The sequence below is a fragment of the Phyllobates terribilis genome, unplaced genomic scaffold, assembly GCF_046119375.1.
Source record: "Phyllobates terribilis strain yellow unplaced genomic scaffold, ASM4611937v1 Scaffold_12__6_contigs__length_324123572, whole genome shotgun sequence".
In the NCBI taxonomy this organism is placed as follows: domain Eukaryota; kingdom Metazoa; phylum Chordata; class Amphibia; order Anura; family Dendrobatidae; genus Phyllobates; species Phyllobates terribilis.
Window position 1 is genome coordinate 289,635,530 of NW_027362772.1, and position 14,860 is coordinate 289,650,389.

At 43.9% G+C, this 14,860-nt stretch overlaps 1 long non-coding RNA gene across 1 annotated transcript; it reads left to right on the top strand.

Annotated features, from left to right (window-relative positions):
- The first annotated feature begins 1,254 nt into the window (after positions 1–1,254).
- Positions 1,255–4,289, top strand: LOC141172697 (uncharacterized). Its single transcript, XR_012252520.1, has 3 exons — positions 1,255–1,366; positions 1,772–1,956; positions 4,232–4,289. It is a non-coding gene; the product is annotated as an uncharacterized lncRNA (long non-coding RNA).
- The last annotated feature ends 10,571 nt before the right edge of the window (positions 4,290–14,860 follow it).

Sequence of the window (14,860 nt, forward strand, 5' to 3'; positions counted from 1 at the left end):
CGATTTAGGGGAAGCTGGTCTCCTGCCACCCTCACTCCAAAGTACCCCCTCAGTATGGGCTCGGTGCTGACTGTCCCCAGCAGAGGGACGTGGCCCTATCCCAGACTCCTGGACTTGCAGGGGCTGACGTGCCATTCGCATTGGGGCAGAGTCCCATACAAAGTCCTGGGTGGCCGTATATCGCTCAATCAGGCTAACCAGCTGGTCCAGGTTACCCGGGTTCCCTTGCCCCACCCAACGCTGTATAGCGGCTGGTAGAGTTCTCACAAGCCGGTCGACCACCACCCTCTCTACCATCTGGGACAGAGTCAAGGTCTCAGGCTTGAGCCACTTTTTAACCAGCTGCAGCAAGTCATACGCCTGAGACCTGGCGGGTCGGGCCACTGGTATACACGTTAAGCTCGCACATAGGTATTAACCCCCAGTCGGGCAAGGATCTCACCTTTTAGCTTCCCATAGTCTTGGGCATCCTCCTGACTGAGGTCAAAGTAGGCCTTCTGCGCATCGCCCATCAGAAACGGAGCCACCACTTCAGCCCACTGATCATCTGGCAGGCACTCCCGCTCCGCTGTGCGTTCAAAGACTGTGAGGAAGGCTTCCATGTCGTCCTCAGGACCCATCTTCCTCAACGCTGCTCTTACTTTGTCCCGGGCCTCACGATGGATCGGGACCGGCGTTGAGGCCATTTCTCACAGGGCAGCAATCTGTTGCAGAATCAGTTCATTAGTCTTTTGCTGCTGATGATACAGTAGCTGCTGCTGCTGATTGTGCTGCTGTTGCCGCTGGAGATTCTGTTGCTGCCCCTGCTGTTGTCGCTGGGTGAGTACCAACTGCTTTAGTAGCTCCTCCATTTTGTCTGCGGGCCTGGGCTGCAAGGTGGCAGGCCTAATAACAGACATGCAGCTGGCGTTGGGGTATGCCTCAGTTCACACTACCTGCATTCTCCACCATACTGTAGTGCGGCGGTGTTCACACTGTGCAGAAAGGAGGCAGTGACCCAAGGAAAGTCCAACTTAAATAGCTTTATTCAGCAAAACTCACAGTTCAAAACAGAAGCAGTCTTCCGGATCTCAGCTGGGATGTCCACACAGTTCGTAAGACCCTGTTGCCATGGGAGACGGCCGCGCCGTGTCACTCAGGGTGCGTCAGATGCGGAGCCTTCACAGGCCTGTGTTCAGCCTCACACAAGCCTGTACAGAGCAGAGCCTCTTGCTCTGCTGCTTGCAAGCCAAAAACTGACACACCCAAACCTTCACAGCAGGTTTTTTTAAAGGGAATCTGTGGCCATGAGCCACTTGTAAGATCCGGGCTGGAGGGAGTGGACCTCACAACCTTCATAAATGGCTGAAAAACATCATAAAAACAAGTAAGTAACTTTTACATGTTTTAAAATAAACAGAATGAAAACTTTGAGTAAATGAGAACAGTTTCAATTGAGCGGATTACGTGCGCCCATATTATGGACACAGGTTATGCTCCCACCCGGGGTCTAAGGACGAAACTGACAACTTCGTGGAAAATCTATCAAGCTGTCAGTTTGGGGTTTTTATACCCACAGTCCGGCTGTGATTTGTATCTATGGTAAGAGCACACAGATGTCCCCACATCACCCACCTCTTTTGCATTCACTCCTGTGTTTGTATGAAAAAAATTAAAAAGAAATTGCATGTGTAAAACTCCCCTAACAAGTTTATATATATATATTTTTAGATTTATTGTTTTCTCATTGAGTTAATGAAAAACATATTTTTTTCATCCTCTATTGTTCTAGTTTCTTTTTCATGAACATGTCTTTCTTCAACTATTCTAAGAATAACTTAAAAGTCCATTTGATAAGAAAACAAAAAAAAGTTTTGCAGATGTAAAACGTTAAAAATGAAACCAAAACTATTTGGCAAGAGTATAAAAGGTGAAGATGTGCGGAAACAGCTGCATTCCGGCTCCTTCTGACTACTGGTGAGTACATACCAAGGGCTCTACCATCTCATATTGCAATTTTATATTTATGTATATGACGCGCCCCCTGGGCCATGTTCAAGGGATACCCGGAGCCGGATCTAGATAGGGGTAGTAGTCCTTGTGGCGGTGACCCGGTCCGTGCCCAGGGTGTCAAACTAAGTGTGTGGCAGTCTTGGTAGATGTTGTTTCTGTGTCGACTACGCCACCCGTTGATTTGCAGTCACAAGGCCGCCGCTGCAGAACAGTCCGCTGAGGCCGGTAGTATGGGTGCAGCGATGGTGGTATAACCCCCAACGGGAGGGGTATGGCCTCAGGGCAGCTGGTGCGGATGATGGGGGTAGTGATAGTGCAGAAAGGAGAGTCAAAGACGTGAGATGCAGTTTCAGGGTTTTTACTCACAGGTGTTCCTTCAGTCACTCTGGCCTTGAGTGACCACCTGAGCCGTGCTGCATCCACCAGGTCATGGACTCGGCCAACCCCCAGGTAGTTCTGGAGCGTGGTCCTGAGCTTCCCTCTCTCTCTCTTTCTCCTGGCCGTCCCCACCAGGGATCCACCTTTGTCCGGTTTCCTTGGGCCTTCTATGGTAGAACCTTCTCTGGCTTTCCTGACCCTACTCTTGGTGTACCTTTCTGGTGGATGTGGTGAGGGTCGTGGCAAAACTTGACCACGACCTCCGGTTCCTGGTTAAGGGTTACTTTTGCCTCCGCCAGCTTGGGATCCGGTGCCCTCTTCTGCCAACCCTTCACCCTTTTTAGCTCACTCGTGGGATCTCAGGGTTCCCTCTTTCCTGCGTCTCTGGGCCTTTCTTCTTCCTCTTCCTCTCTGCTTCAGGCCTGGCCCTGGAGCTGGGCCCAGCCGGAGCCACAGCTCCCTGTCAGCCCTCCTGGCTGAGCTCCTCTGCTCTGCTCCTCCTCAGACTGACTGACTGACTGACTGACCCTGTCCTAAGATGGTGCCCACCATATATACTCCCTCTATGTGTGAGCCCAGGTGACCAGCACCCAATGGGCTCCTAGCTTTACCCAGAGTACTCCCCCTATCTGCCCCTACACTACTGGGATGTTCCACCCCCCTTCCCACTCCAGCCAGGGACAGACGCTGTCGTACCTGCACATCTACTTGGTGGGAGTACCGTAGTTCTGTCCCCCGGAAATGGGATGTATGTAGTGCATGCAGCCTACTAAGCTCAGTCCCACACTCCATCCTTACCCGGGAGTGGAATACCACACCTCTGGTTTGAGGTGCAATACCCCTGTAGCAGCCGAGTCCTCAGGGTGCTACATATACAGTCATGGCCGAAAGTGTTGGCACCCTTGAAATTGTTGCAGAAAGTGAAGTATTTCTCCCAGAACATTATTGCAGTTAGACATGTTGTGTTATACACAGGTTTATTTCCTTTGTGTGTATTGGAACAACACAAAAAAACAGAAAATAAAGGCAAATTTCGACATAATTTCACACAAAAACCCAAAAATTGGCAGAACAAAATTGTTGGCACCTTCATCTTAATATTTGGTTGCACCCTTTGGAATAAATAACTGCAATCAATCACTTACTATAATCATCAACAAGCTTCTTACATCAGCTGGAATCTTGGACTTTTCTTCTTATGCAAATTGCTCCAGGTCTCTCATATTTGAAGGCGCCTTCTTGTTTTTTTCCCCCCTTTTTTTCAGAGAGCCATAACTTTCATATTTTTCTGTCGGCATAGACATATAGGAGCTTGATTTTTGTGGAGCGAGTATAAGTTTTAAATGACAGCGATCGGGTTCCTATGACTATAACCTGAACGCTGCCAGGAGGAATAAAGTTTGCTACCTCTTGGCAGCCGGGATCTAATTGCCGGCATGGAGCAGGTTCAGAACGCTCTTAACCTGCAGATTAACCCCATATCTGCAGGTTATTAGCGTTTTTTCATGTGACTGGTTCCCTTTAAATATTAGTGGATTTGCGCTTACCTGGCACAACCTCTCAAGGTGAAACCACTGACAAGAAGAATGAAAAACCAATAACATTTTATTAAATTCAAATTAAAAAATCGTGTGCCACATATCATACAAAAATGGCACAGTACTAAAAGAGTTGTGCAAAGAGGATTATTCAAGTAGAAATAGGCAATGGTGGTAAGCAGTGTCAGAATACAGTTATAACATTAAAGTCACACTTATTCATGTCCATACTATATAATGGCCACTGGCAGAGAAAACAAGTGTTTGTATCCAACATAGGCTTCTACCACTTATGATATTTATTATTTTTTCTTTTATCTCAGCACCTGGATAACAAAGGTTATTTCTGACCTGACGATCATCAATCTCACGGAATCAAAGGTAGATCTTTATGGCCGGTCACAATGCTGCACTGACATATTAGATTTATACCATATGCAAAATCTCTTCTTATATTTTAAATACTCATGTAATTTACAATGCCATGTGAATATATCATTGCAAAGTCAATGAGAATGACCGTGGGGGGAGTGTGTGGAATGAGGTAAGCAATTACAAATGAAAACAATGTAAGGTTTGTTCATGGGCCAACAGGTTCAGCTGATTTTTTTTCCAATCTGCATTTCTACTGCCAGAAGATTGTATAGTTGTGCTCTCCCGCTGGTGTTTCGCCAACCCCCTGATGAAGTCTTGCTCCGAAACGTGCGCCACACCACATGGGAACGTGTATGTGTGTGAATATCAGTTTCATTAATTATATCTGTTTTTTGAGTCTTTGTACATCTGCTATGCCTCTTGGGCATAGATTTACATTATGCCCAATTTATAATTTTTTGCCTGTTTTGCGTAACTTATAGTTTATATCAGCATTTGCACATTTTTAACTAAGCCTCCATTTCATACAGATCTTATACAGTATGTTTCCATTTGCATAGGGAGCATTACTTTTCCATTGTGTCTACTCCCTGTGTCGTGAGTCGTCTCTGCCACTGTTGGACTCTTAGACTGTTGTGTATTTTTTTCTAATAACGTTTATATTTTGGAACAAACATCAAGTGTCTTGTGTAGGATTTTATGTTACTTGGGCAGTGCCTATTCTCCTGGGAGCCCAATAGTTCTGATCACAAAAAGTGAAGGCATCCACCAACTTTAATCCAGCCTCGTATGGATACCATGTCATTCAGCTAAACAATTTTCCATGTATATTGCAGATATTTGGATCTAGGTTGGTGCTGTATAACACTCACCGTACCATTTTTATTTATTACAGTGATCATGGCATTTTCTTGGAACTTAACTGACCATATGTGGAGAGAGGAGTCTTTGCCTGGATTTCAGGAAGTTATTCTCCAGAGTAATGATCTGCCGCAGGATGGGAAAATCTACGTGATGTACCATGGCACCACATATACTGCAGCCATACAAATAATTAAAACTGGATTTAGGCAATCTGGTGATGGAATGCTGGGGCGAGGGGTCTACGTCAGTAGAGACAAGAACAAAGCTCTCCGATACCCCTTATTCAACCAAACAGAACAGGTTGTCCTAAAACTTAGAGTTAATGTGGGCAAGGTGAAGAAGATTGATTATCAAGGTCACCCTTTGCAGAAAACTTGGCATGACAATGGCTACAATACCGCCTGGGTGCCAGCATTCTGTGGAGCGGTTAAGAGTGGGCTGGAAGAGGATTGTATTTGGGACCCTGAAAGAATAAAGGTGGTGGGCATTGCTAAAGCCCCACTACAATATCAGCACCAGCTGGAATATTTGTTACAGCAGCATAGAAGATAGGCACAATGATAAAACGTTTTATCTCCCAGGAAACAATTGATCTTTTTTCATTTTCCTACAAATCAAATGTTTCTAATTTTCTATGTCAAAAATAATGCCCCATTAATTCTACAAAGTGATATTAATATAAAACTTTTTTCATGTTATAATCACTGCCACTTTTTATAGATTTTTGTCGTCTCCATCCTGCCTCTTTTAGAAGTATTACTGAACAAAGTTGTGTATGTAATATTCTTCCAGAAATTGTGCAATAAAAAGATGCATTCATCAAAAAAATGTAATCAATTATTGTATTCATTGATTCTAAAGTGCAAATGGGGTTCACAGTGCATAATATATGTATAACTATATATATTAGGATAGTATCACAAAAGATAGAAAAGAAGTGCAATAAAACTGTACAAGGGAAAAGGAAAGAAGATAGAAGGTGACGGTGGAAGATGTGCATATGGCGGTGTGGTGGCTTCAGCATTACTTTATGTTGTAAATGTTTCTGAAGATATGGATTTTCAGGTTGCTTTGAAGTTCTGACCTGGTTGCAGACCTGAGATCCAGACTGAGGGCAGTTGCACACGGCAAGGAGCTTTCCTACCTGGATTGTCTCAGTTGTTCAGTTTTGGCCACTCCCCTCTGCTATATATGTTCGCCTCTTGTTAGAACCTTGCTCTTAGGTTTTTTCCTTTGCTGGTCACATGACCTTGTTGGCCTATTTAATCCTGCTCCGCCCTTCTGGCTTTGCTGGACTTCATTGTATAACTACTTTCTAGCTAGCCTGTGCTCTGTATCTAACTCTGTTAGTTTGCTTGGTCTACGGACCTCAGTGTTCTATATATTTTGTTTGTTTGTCTGTCTGCTACTATTTCTGTTAGGAGGTGTCCCATTTTCCTCCCAGTCCTTAGTACTTGTAGGGATTCCTTCCCCACATCTATAGGTCTCCGTACAGACTAGCTTAGGACTTTAGCAGGTCTGATCGCAGGATCAGGTTCCCTGTTACATCGTAGGGATAAAGCTGAGTTCTATCGTAGGGACAGATCTCCTCTCTTTCCTTAGCTCTGGTAGCAGAACATAACAGTAAGTCCAGCCTGCAAATTCTCTAAGGAAAGATTTTTCTGTTCCATCATGGTGTTGGTTCAGGATTTGGCTCATCGCCTGCAGGGACTCTCTCTGGAGGTGGCCGAGCTCCGTCAGCACGTGAGTAACTGTCCTGGAGCACATTTCTTGGAGCCTAAGGTATGTTTGCCGGATTTATTTTTTGGTGAACACCGAGAATTTTTTTCATTTAAAAATGCTTGCTTATTGTATTTTCGTTTGAGACCCAAGTCCTCTGGGGATGAATCCCAGCGCATAGGGTTCATAATGTCACTTTTGCGCAAAGAGCCTCAGGAGTTCGCCTTTTCTTTGCAACCTAGTGATACATGCTTCAGATCAGTGGATAGTTTTTTTTCTGCTTTGGGGCTATTATATGATGATCCTGACCGTGTCGCATCAGCTGAGACTGAGTTAAGACGTTTGAGACAGGGATCAGGTAATGTGGAAAAATATTGTACTCATTTCCGTCGATGGTCTACTCAAACAGGGTGGAACGATTCTGCTCTGAAAAGTCTATTTCTTGCTGGGTTCAATGAAAGGGTTAAAGACCTGCTAATTTCTTATCCTACACCTGAAGATTTGCAACAGGCTATGCAATTAGCTATACGGGTGGATAGGAGACTGCGTGCAAGGGTTAATGAGAGCAAATCCTCTGCTATGTCAGTTTCTGGTTATGAGAATGTGTGTACTAACAGTGGTGAACCGATGGAGATTGGATCGGTGGCACCTCGCTCTCAAGAAAAAGACCGTAGATTTTTTGAAGGCTTGTGTTTCTATTGCGGAAAATCTGGTCATTTGATTAAAGGCTGTGAGCTTCGTATGAAGAAAGAAAAAAAAATGGTCAGTCATGCCCGTATTGCCTGTTTAAATTCCAAGGGTGTATTTTTAGCTGCTTCCACGATTGCTCAGGAAAAATTAATGGAATATCGGGTGTTTGTCGATTGTGGGTCTACTCTGAATGTAATTGATGGGGGATTCTTGGAAAGACTCAATTTAAAACCCGAACCTTTATCATCCCCCATTGCTGTGGTTTCTGTGGATGGTTCCCCTTTGAAGAATATTACTCTCAAGGTCTGTGAATTTCCTCTCACTATTAATGGTGTTCACCATGAGAAATTGGATTTGGTAGTTTTGAATAACTTGCCTTCTCCAGTAATATTGGGATTGCCCTGGTTAAAATTTCACAATCCTGTACTGGATTGGTCTACCAGTGAAATTAAATCCTGGAGCCATAAATGTTATGACAAGTGTTGTAACGGGCGTATTGCAGCTTTGGATAGGGGAGAATTGCCTGTTCCTATTCAGGATTTTTGGAGAGTTTTTTCTGAGAAGGAATCGCAGGTTTTGCCTCCCCATAGAGACTATGATTGTTCTATTGAATTTGTCCCTGGAGCGACTCTTCCTAAAAGTCGTTTATTTAACCTTACTATTCCTGAGAGGAAGGCTTTGGAGGAATACATACAGACAAGTTTGGCCGCCGGTCACATTAGGCCCTCTAAGTCTCCTGTGGCGGTTGGATTTTTTTTTGTAAAAAAAAAGGACGGCAGTTTACGTCCTTGTCTGGATTTTCGTGAGATTAACAAAATTACTGTACGCAATCCTTACCCACTGCCATTGATTCCTGATTTATTTAACCAGTTAATGGGGGCCAAGTGGTTCTCTAAAATTGACCTTAAGGGGGCATACAATCTGTTGCGCATGAAGGAGGGTGACGAATGGAAGACTGCTTTTAACACTCCTGTGGGTCATTTTGAGAATCTGGTTATGCCTTTTGGTCTTACTAATGCTCCTGCATTTTTTCAGAATCTTATTAATGACATCCTTAGACCTTTGATCGGCAAAAATGTGGTTGTGTATTTGGATGACATTTTGATTTATTCGCCGGATCTGGAGTCTCATTGGCGGAGCGTACGTGAGGTATTACAGTTGTTAATGGACAATTCGCTTTTTGCTAAGCTGGAGAAATGTGAGTTCGCTGTACAGAGAATTAGTTTTTTGGGTTACATTATCTCCAGCGAAGGTTTTGAGATGGACCCGGTTAAAGTTCAAGCTGTACAGGAATGGCCTAGGCCTATTGGTTTGAAATCGATACAGAGGTTTTTAGGTTTCGCCAATTATTACAGAAAATTCATAAAAAATTTTTCTAGTATTGTCAAACCTCTGACCGATCTCACCAGGAAAGGTGCTGATGCGGTTCAGTGGTCTTCTGAGGCTATTGAAGCTTTTGTGTATCTCAAGGAGAGGTTCACCTCTGCTCCCATCCTTATGCAGCCTGACGTGACTAAGCCGTTTTTGGTTGAGGTTGATGCTTCCTCTGTGGGGGTTGGCGCAGTATTGTCTCAGGATAACGGGGATGGATTACATCCCTGTGCCTTTTTTTCAAAAAAATTTTCGGAGACTGAACTGAATTACCATATTGGTAATCGGGAATTATTGGCTATTAAACTCGCATTTGAACACTGGCGCCACTTCTTGGAAGGTGCGGAATTTCCCGTTCAGGTTCTTATGGATCATAAAAATCTGATATATCTTGATGCTGCCAAGCGCCTGAATGCCCGTCAGGCTAGGTGGGCACTGTTTTTCTCGCGGTTTAATTTCTCCGTTACTTACATCCCTGGTACTAAGAATGTTAAGGCGGATGCCTTGTCTCGCAGTTTTTCTCCCATAGTCGGTGCTGAGAAAGAGGAGAACATTTTACAAGAAGGTGTTGTGATAGCTGCTTTGGACTCCGTTTTGGAAGATGAGATTCTTAAAGCACAGGAGAATGCCCCATCTAACACTCCTCATGGGAGGTTGTTTGTGCCTGGGACCTTTAGGAGAGATTTGTTTGTTGAGTGTCACGAATCTCGGTTGGCAGGTCATCCCGGAATCTCTGAGACCAAGAGACTGGTGGGTCGCAGTTTTTGGTGGTCTGGATGGCAGAAGGAAGTCATTAAGTGGGTGCGTCAATGTACTATATGTGCTAGATCTAAGTCCTCACATACTCCTGCTGCGGGGTTGCTTTGTCCTTTGGAGGTTCCCAGTGCTCCTTGGACACATTTGGCTATGGACTTTATAACTGACCTTCCCCCCTCTGAGGGTTTTACTGTCATCTGGGTGGTCGTGGACCGTTTTAGCAAGATGTGTCACTTGGTTCCCTTCGTCAAACTGCCCTGCGCTAAAACTCTCGCTAAGGCCTTTGTCAAGGAAATTGTCAGACTTCATGGCGTTCCTACTGACATTGTTTCTGATAGGGGTCCTCAGTTCGTGGCTTGTTTTTGGCGTGCCTTTTGTGACAGGTTGGGAGTTCATTTATCGTTCTCGTCCGGATATCATCCTGAATCTAATGGCCAGACAGAAAGGAAAAACCAGGATGTTGAGCAGTTCTTGCGTTGTTTTGTGGCAGACAATCAAGAGGGGTGGTCTGAGTTTCTGCCACTTGCTGAATTTGCTCTGAACAATCATACATCTTCTTCTGCTGGTTGTTCGCCTTTTTTTTGTTGTTCTGGGAGACATCCGTCGTTTGGGTCGTTCTCCAAGTTGGGATCTGCCGTGCCTGAGGAGGAGAATTTTTCCGGTGACTTGGAGAGAGTTTGGACGGATGTGCGTGGTAATCTTCAGGAGGCCAACAGAAAATCTAAAGACTACTTTGATAGGAAACGACAGGAGGTTTTGTTCGCTGTTGGTGACATGGTTTGGTTGTCCTCTAGGAATCTGCGGTTGAGGATTCCTTCTAAGAAATTGGGTCCCAAGTTTGTAGGGCCCTTTAAGGTGCTTCAGGTTGTCAACCAATCTGCTGTTAGGTTGGAGGTTCCTACCTCCTGGAGAATTAATCCGGTATTTCATGTCTCTCTGTTAAAAAAAGCTGTTGTGTCGGATGGTGACGCCTCTGCCTCTGTTCCTTCGGTGGTGGAGGACGGGGAATATGAAATTTCTCGCATCCTTAACTCTAGACGGTATAGAGGTAGTTTGCAGTATCTTGTGGCCTGGAAAGGTTTCGGACCCGAGGATAACTCTTGGGTGAGGTCAGATGATGTTTCCGCGTCCAGACTTGTCAGAGCGTTTCACAGGAGATTTCCTGATAAGCCTGGTCCTAGGGGATCCGGAGGATCCTCTTAGAAGGGGGGGTACTGTTAGAACCTTGCTCTTAGGTTTTTTCCTTTGCTGGTCACATGACCTTGTTGGCCTATTTAATCCTGCTCCGCCCTTCTGGCTTTGCTGGACTTCATTGTATAACTACTTTCTAGCTAGCCTGTGCTCTGTATCTAACTCTGTTAGTTTGCTTGGTCTACGGACCTCAGTGTTCTATATATTTTGTTTGTTTGTCTGTCTGCTACTATTTCTGTTAGGAGGTGTCCCATTTTCCTCCCAGTCCTTAGTACTTGTAGGGATTCCTTCCCCACATCTATAGGTCTCCGTACAGACTAGCTTAGGACTTTAGCAGGTCTGATCGCAGGATCAGGTCCCCTGTTACATCGTAGGGATAAAGCTGAGTTCTATCGTAGGGACAGATCTCCTCTCTTTCCTTAGCTCTGGTAGCAGAACATAACACCTCTGGCACTTAGGGATGGCCAGTGTTAATTCTTGCTGCCTGGTTCTACAGTTGGAGGTGTAGTTTGTGGTTGGAGTAGGTATTTGGAGATTTATTCAGGAGACTATTGTTTGGAGTTCTATCTGTGTGATCATCCTCATCCTCTCCTATTTTATTTCTTCTTCCTTTAACTCCCCTGTCCTACTCTGTTGTTTGTGAGTGTATTTTGTATGGTTGGTATTTTCATTTATTCCTGTCCATCTTCCCTTGTTTGTCTGGTTGGTGTGATCCTATACATATCAGTTTCCCACTACCCTGGTTATGGGAGGGGACAGATCAGATTAGATATAGGAGCATAGCAAGGCACGTGAACCCGGCGTCTCCACCTTCAGTAGTAATCTGGGGGGCAGAAATAGATTAGGGCACCCCTAGTTCTAGGATCCTGGTTGGCACCCATAGTCCCAACACAATCGTGACAACAGGTTATGGACTGGAGATTATGTGAAGCTATCAGGAGATTAGGACAGAGAGATATGGAGGGGGCAGTAGAGAGTAAAGATTTTGATGTGCAGTTGGATTGACTGGAAAGGTTATTGTGGAGCAGCAGACTTGAGAGACTGGGGAAAATGTGGAGCCATTAAAGATATACCCCCCCAAAAATGTATTCCCTAACTTTTTCTAAATTTGTATGCAATGTAGTGTAGTTGTATAAAATATTTGAACCACATTTTCTCAGGTTTCCAGTGCCGCCCCAGTCCTCTTGACTTCAACTCTGAAAAACCCTGCTCACATGGGTTTATGTGTGGACTGGATGTCACTTTTACAATGTAAGTGACTTCTGATCCAAGAATAAAGGTAATGTTACCATTTAATCTTTTTTTTAAATTAAATTTTATTGTCCACAAATATAGTGTCGTGCCGCATGCAGCCCAAATCTAAATGTCGAGTGGAGTTCGTCATGCTACGTGGGTGAAGACTATGTTACAAGAAGTCACAGCAGCCTCTGCACAAGAACTCTAGTCTAGTTTGAGTCTCTAGTGCTGTTATTGGAGAAAGGTGTGTTACAAGTCAGGAACTAGACCTTCTCTCCTGACAACTTCATAGGAATCTATTGTTTTTATACCCACAGTCCGACTGTGACTTGTATCTATAATAACCATACATTGATGCCCCCATAATAGATGCATCCGATATTGTCCGCACATCGCCCACCTCTTTTGTGTTCCCTTCAATATTTGTCTCAAAAAATGTGAAACTGCAAGTGTGAATCTCACTTAACAAGGTTTATTTTTTTTACTTTTCTCATTGAGTTAATTGGATTGATCTTCTTGTTTCATTTTCTCCATCATCACTTCTGCTTTTTTACCCCGTTTCGTGTGATGATCATGTGTCATCTGCTAAGAAAACAAAAAATGTTTGCAGTCGTAAAACTTTAGAAATGAAACTAAAATTGTTTGGCAAGATTATAAAAAGTTACGTGTGGAAAATAGCTGCATTCCTGGATCTTCTGATATCCGTTGAGTACATGCCAAGGTCTCTAAAAGGTCTTATTACAATATGAGGCACTATACGTGGCAACACGTATATATATAGATAGATAGATAGATATATATGTAATTAAAGGCTTTTCTGGGATATTGGTGACCTAACTTTGGAGTTAGTGGGGGCCTGATTGCCACTTATTGGCACAGTGAGCTGGTTGTGGCGGTGCTGGAGCTTTGTAGTCACTTCATTCAATTTATCAGTAGAAGAGCCAAAAGTTGGTATTGTGCTGATGAAAGAAACAATATTAAAATCTCAGAAACACCTTTAGGGCTCTTTCACATGTCCAGATATTTCCGGTATTGGAAAAATCAGAACCGGAGATATCCGTGACTGTATGCATGTGTGTTCGTGTGTATGATACGTGTGGCAGCCGTGTGCCCCATCACTATCACACGTACCGGTCACACTGTTCCCAAGCACCAGGTGTTGAATGCTGCCCTCATCATTGTTCCCTGCTTACGCTGCATTCAGCGCCAGCAGGGGACAATTTTGAGAGTGCATTCTGCCCCCGCTGTCTCCTAGTGTAAAAATAAGAATTAATTAAAAAAATCCTTATACTCACCTGTCCAAAGATGAAATAAGTGTCCCACGCTGTAATTCATCTGATCGCACACCCTGAGGAGCAGAGGAAAATGACTCTCTGCAGTGAGTGGGCCCCTACACTGTGCTGAGCTCACTGAGCGGTATCCATAGCGCAAGTCAGGCACTTTAGCAAGTCATTCTCCTTTGCTCCTCAGCATGTACGGTCGCCTCAAGCCACCTCAGACGCTGATGCAGAATTGTCAGAATGGGATACAGCATGGGATAGTATGTTTGACAGGTGAGTATTATGGTTGTTTTTTATTTTATTTTTTTTACAGGGGACAATGGCTTCAGGGAATTAGGTGTAAAGGTGAGTATAATGTTTTTTTAATTTTATTCTTATTTTTACACTTGTTGGACACAGTGGGGGCAGAATACTACTCTCAACATTGTCCCTTGCTAGCTCTGATCACAGCGTCGGCAGGGGACAATGATGACTGCAGCACCCGGTGCTTGGGAACAGAGCTAACTGTACCTCTGATTTCCAGATGCTGGTACATGTCACGCTGATGACACATGGATGTCCTCCGTGTGTCATCAGTATGGGACATTTTGTGGCCCGTGCTGCGAGAGTAAAATGGACATGTCACACTGACACATGCACAGACCCATTCATTTGAATGGGTCTACGTGCGTCAGTGTCTCCGGTACGTGTGGAAATGGTCACTAAATGTACTGGAGACACTGACCTGTGAAAGACCCCTCAGTCTGAGTTCATACACAGCTGTGATTGTGCGGTCATTTTACTGTTTCCTTGCACAATCAATTAAGCTTGTAGGGTAACAGCTGTGTCACCCACAAAATTACGCAGCCTTATCATACATATGAATTGCTCGTTCTGTGAAAGCAAATAATGTTTTGTTGCGGTTTCTTTAGACCAGTTTTGGTGCAGTCATTGATGCAAAACCTAAAATAAATCTTGATTGTATCTTTTTATGTTTGCTCACCCTGGTTTTAGCTGCAAATGTTACTTTTTATAATGAAAAGTTATGAAATATTTGACATTTATTTTCCATTGTAATCTTTTTTCACATGTAGAATAACTCAGTTTCTTCCCATTGAAGCCATTGACATTTTACCATAACCCCCTTGCAGTCATGGACATTTATAATTTTTGCACTTTCCTTTTTTTCCTCCTCTCCTTCCAAGATTCATAACTTTTTTATTTTTCTGCTGACGTACAGTAGACGTGTGCGGACTTGTTTTTTTGAAGAACCAGTTGTAGTTTTAAATGACACCATTCACTTTACCATATAATGTACTGAAAAATGGTAAAAAAAAAATCCAGGTGGGGTTAAATGGTTAAAAAAATGTGCAATTCCAGCTGTGTTTTTGGTGAACCTTGGGTCATCCATTCTGGATTCCGGCTATCAAGTGGCCTCTCTGTCTGGCAGTTTCTTGATAATTCTTGATTATTGTGCTATCGGTAGGACAT